The 5,050-nt window shown below is 37.9% G+C and overlaps 1 long non-coding RNA gene across 1 annotated transcript; it reads right to left on the bottom strand.

The window, feature by feature from the left end:
* Window positions 1-558: 558 nt before the first annotated feature.
* LOC133794451 (uncharacterized) lies at window positions 559-2,607 on the bottom strand. The gene is made up of 3 exons (XR_009875226.1): window positions 2,469-2,607; window positions 2,323-2,387; window positions 559-923 (listed from the first exon to the last, which is right to left on the bottom strand). It is a non-coding gene; the product is annotated as an uncharacterized LOC133794451 (long non-coding RNA).
* Between the last annotated feature and the right edge of the window lie 2,443 nt (window positions 2,608-5,050).

The following is a 5,050-nucleotide window of genomic DNA, read 5'->3' as shown; positions in this document are numbered from 1 at the left end:
ACCTTAACATTTATATTCCAACCAATCCATCGTGGAATATGATTTCCTGGAATTCTTTGTCCAATCATTTCTCCCAATTTCGGCATTGCTTCACAGATCCATATCTATAAGAATCAAAATAAAAATTGTAAGCATGAAAAACATATGATAAGCCATACTTATCAAAATTTAGATACACAATTTTAGATTATTTTACTTGAAATATCCAAGGACAACATATGAAGTTCCACCTGATCATATCTACATTATGATCTTTCTGGAACTTTACACGAGTAATTTGATCTACAATCTTCTCATATACCAGCCTCCCCTAAGGATATTTATCAAATATTTCCAAATTATCCACTAGTCGCAGCCAAGATAAATCTATTGTGGTACCGACACTTGAATTTAACATAAATGCACTTAGTAGGTAGATAAAGCATAGCTTCACTCTGTCTTTCGTTCTCTCCTCTTTTGGCATATTATCTAGCACATTTGCTACATCCTCTATTTTTATAGGCCTATCCTTGAAGTACTTATTCTTTAAATTGTTTGATGAAACCACATTTAGTTCTTCAGGAGTTAATTCGCCACTAGTGTATAATCTAGATACTATTGCAAACTCTTGGATAGAGAATCTCACAGGTTTGCCATTTATCAAAAACCACAACTCATGCTTTTTTTTGACAATTTATCCTCCTTGCAATTATCTGGTGCGATAAGGTCCCCCAAAACTTCCCTTTCCAAGGGAGGTCCAACAAATGACCCAACTGACTGTATTTTCTAAAAACAATCTTGTCAGTTTTTGATAACCAAGAATTTATTTTTTCAAATATTTGCATCGAAGACCTAATGGTAACTTTAGATTTCGTTTGAACATTCTCATTCATAATAACACTCGGGACACAAGGAAGCTCTGTTGTCAAAATAGTTCTAGAAATCTGAAATTTGCCAAACAAACAAAATACAATGTAAATAATAAGTGCAAATATTACAAAATTGAAATAAGACCCTAAGTTGGGTTAGGTCTCTTAGTGTATATTTACATCAACAAGAAAATTGAACTAAGCGACCCTAAGAGACCCAAATGGTCGCAAAGGTCGCTTAGTGTATTTTAACATCTAAGAAGAAAATTGAACTAAGTGACCCTCTGAGTCGCAAAGGTCGCTTATTGTATTTTAACATCAAGAACAAAATTAAACTGAGCAACCCTAAGAGACCCAGAGGGTCGCAAAGGTCGCTTAGTGTATTTAACAACTACGAAGAAAATTGAACTAAGCGACCCACAGGGTCGCTTAGTGTCGCTTAGTGTATTTAACAACTAAGAAAAAAATTGAACTAAGCGACCCACAAGGTCACATATGGTCGCTTAGGGTCGCTTAGTGTATTTTAACATAAAGAATAAAATTGAACTAAGCAACCCTAAGCGACCATAAGGGTCGTTTAGTTCAATTTTATTCTTTATGTTAAAATACACTAAGCGACCATAAGTGACCCTGGTTCAATTTTATTCTGTATGTTAAAATACAATAAGCGACCATAAGCGACTCTGAGGGTCGCTTAGTTCAATTTTATTCTTTATGTTAAAATACACTAAGCGACCCTTAAGGTCTCTTAGTGCAATTTTAGGTATAAATCATTCAATGCAACCCTCAGGGTCTCTTAGTGCAATTTGAGGGTCTTCTGTAAGTGATGTCTATAATCAATCAATTTTCATCGATGACCAAATTGCACTAAGCGACCCATATGGGTCGCATAGGGTCGCTTAGTGCAATTTTTCAGCAGTGACCAAATTGCACTAAGCGACCCTATGCGACCCATATGGGTTGCATAGGGTCGCTTAGTGCAATTTTCAGCAGTGACCAAATTGCACTAAGCGACCCTGTGCGACCCATATGGGTCTCATGGGGTCTCTTAGTGCAATTTTCAGCCGTGACCAAATTGCACTAAGCGACCCTGTGCGACCATAAGCGACCCTGGTTCAATTTTATTCTTTATGTTAAAATACACTAAGCGACCCTAAACGACCATAAGCGACCCTCAGGGTCGCTTAGTTTAATTTGATTCTTTTATTACAGAATGTATACCCTAAAAGACCCTTAACTGCACTAGGCGACTCTATGAGTTACAAATGGTCTTTTAGTGTAATTTTCAACTCAATATATCCATATAATTTTCAAAATAGTAATGAACTCTAACAATGAAAATAAACTTAAAATTATATAGAATTTTCACTTTTTTCAAATTGCACATCAATTTACTCAAAATCAAAATTATTCTAATCCATTAAACTCATAATCTTAATCATTCTAATTCATTAAAATATAATCATAATCTTACTTGTTCATTTGATGAGAACTGACAAAATGAAGTTGATTCCTCCATTGTTGCTTCCATTATATTTTCTTCAAAATAAATAGCATAAGAGAGTAAGGGAATGAGTGAAAGTGAAATTATTGTGGAAATAAGTAAAAGAAAATAAATACCAGAAAAAATCTTGTCGCCGTTGAGGGTCGCCGGAGCTCGTCACCGGCAAACTTTTGACTGTAGAATGGGATACTGTCTTCAATGGAGGAGAAGTGAAAGAGAAAGGAGGAAGACGAAGAGTGAGGTTGTTGTTTAGGGTTTTGTTATATTGATATTAACCTTATTTTGTTTACAAATCGTGCCACATCATCATATTTTAAAAAATGAAATAACTATAAAATTTAATTAAAATAAAAAAGCCATTTTGCAAATATCAATATGTGATATAGTCATTTCGGCAAATTCCCCGTCACAACAGGACCCGGTACCCGACTCGGGGCGAGTCAAGGGGTATTTTGGGTAATGGATATTTATTTGGGTTATTGAGTTATAGAAATAAATAATTGGAGATATATTCGAGGTTAGGAAGTGTAACACCCTGAATAGCTAAGACCGTTACACCGTGTGATTATAAAGGTGCAAGACTTGCTAATCAAGTCATATAGTTGAAAACGTGGTCCTAAAGTCATAATTAGGCAAACATTAAAAGGTTTTTGTCATAAACAGATAATTTTCATATAAAATGATTGTTTAGTACATGGGATCCCAAAACAGGGTTTAAAAGACATGTTTACAAAAATTCCAAAAGTTACAAACAACCATGGCCACTCTAATGGCAAAATATACATTTTAGGTTTCCGTCCCTGTACAAACCCTCGACCATGGCGGCCGAACAGCTGACTATGTACACCTCGCCCCCAGAGCTCTCCAACTCATGGCTGAACCACCAACCCTTACCTTAACATGCACCACATAGCACCCATGAGCCGAGGCCCAGCAAGAAAATATAGTATCACAGCATGGTCAATATCAATAATCAAATATTTCACAAGCATAACCAAGTATTCAACAATTCATAAAATTCACCTATTCAATGATAACAAATGACAAATTAACAATTTATCATCTAGATAATCAACATATCATATTCATCAGGTTAACAACAATAATCACATTCACAATCAATAGTTTATCACAACCATCAAATGATACTCAGGGTCGGCACCCTTAGGTCGCACCCTCTGTTTAACCCACTATCTTCGACTCACTTAGGCCGCCCCCAGTGCTATACCCACTGACTCCGGCCAGCTTAACCGAGCTCAGGGATTAATAAGTTGTCCTCAGCTACCAGTAGCTGAGCCGCGCCCTGTGCGAAAATTTTGATTCCGGCACTCTTAGGTCGTTTATCATAAGTCCCCGTGGTGTAATACCACCTCATGACATCATATACAAATATAGGGAACTCTTAGTCCCAGTACAATCACATATCACAATCATACAGTAATGTATACAAATATAGGGAAGACTCAGTCCCAACTTAACCACCTAACCGGGTGCAGTTTTCTTACCTTAGATTTCGATAGCTTTGATTAGCGAAATTGACCTTCAAGCACGATCTTGTCCGAGCCCTAGCGTTGTAACGCCCTAAACTCCAGGGACCGTTACGGTGTGCCTTGTAAACAGTGCTAAACTCGCTAACCGAGTCATTTGGCCAAAATCGTGTACTAGGTATGATTAGCGGTTTAGGGATTAAAAGTTTTGGTTAAGATGTAACGTTTCATTAGAACGTTTAATATATATGTTGGGATCCCAAAATTATAATTTCAGAGTCTACTACAAGAAAATATTTACAACAGGCCGTTCTATGCGGCAAAACAGGGTTTAACCCTAGTTTCTCTTTAAACCTCGGGTGTGGCGGACGAGCAGCTGCATATGTACACTTCATCACCTAAGCTCTCCAACTCAAGGATGGTCCAGCTTTCTTTTGCCTTTACCTGCACCACATAGCACCTGTGAGCCGAAGCCCAGCAAGAAAACACAATATAACATGATATAATATCAACAGTGATTGTATTACTTATTCAGGACCAACAGTCCAAACAAATAGGTGACTATCACAAAAGTCACAAATATGGGGACAGCACCCTTAGCCATGTGATGATAGGATCACCAGGGCTTAACAGATAACAAAGGTCACTAATATGGGAACAGCACCCTTAGCCATGTGACGATAGGATCACCAGGGCTTAACAAATAAGTGAACATCTCACTAGCTTTAACAAGATAAGTGCTTGGGGATTAGTCACCAACATAACCCTCCTCCTGACTCTAGAGTTGTAACTGTGGAACAGCGTTCCCTAGCCATGTGACAAACAGTCACCGGGGCCCTATGCCCTGGCTCTCAGTAACTAGTCTTAGACTAACCAAGCGCTTATAAGTTCATCGACTTTAGGGTCGGTCCAGCATTAATGCCATAGAGCCATTCAATGCTGATATCGATTAGATCTAATCTTCTTTCGGCCCTGTGTCCTCGACGCTTATGCTGTTCTGACCCTCAGGTCAGTGAAACACGACCAGTGCTCAACCCGTTGTGAACTTAACTAATAAGTCACAGCCTCACATACGGATCTGACACCATTGCCGATTCTGACTAATAAGTCAGTGCCATACACAAGTAAGCCATGCCACCAAACATATATCACATGTCCAATATCCATAAACAAGGTATTCAGCATGCTTACTTAATAGGTACAATTAGGAC

Source organism: Humulus lupulus, chromosome 8 (genome assembly GCF_963169125.1).
Source record: "Humulus lupulus chromosome 8, drHumLupu1.1, whole genome shotgun sequence".
Taxonomy (NCBI): domain Eukaryota; kingdom Viridiplantae; phylum Streptophyta; class Magnoliopsida; order Rosales; family Cannabaceae; genus Humulus; species Humulus lupulus.
This window is presented reverse-complemented; position numbering and strand designations above follow the sequence as displayed.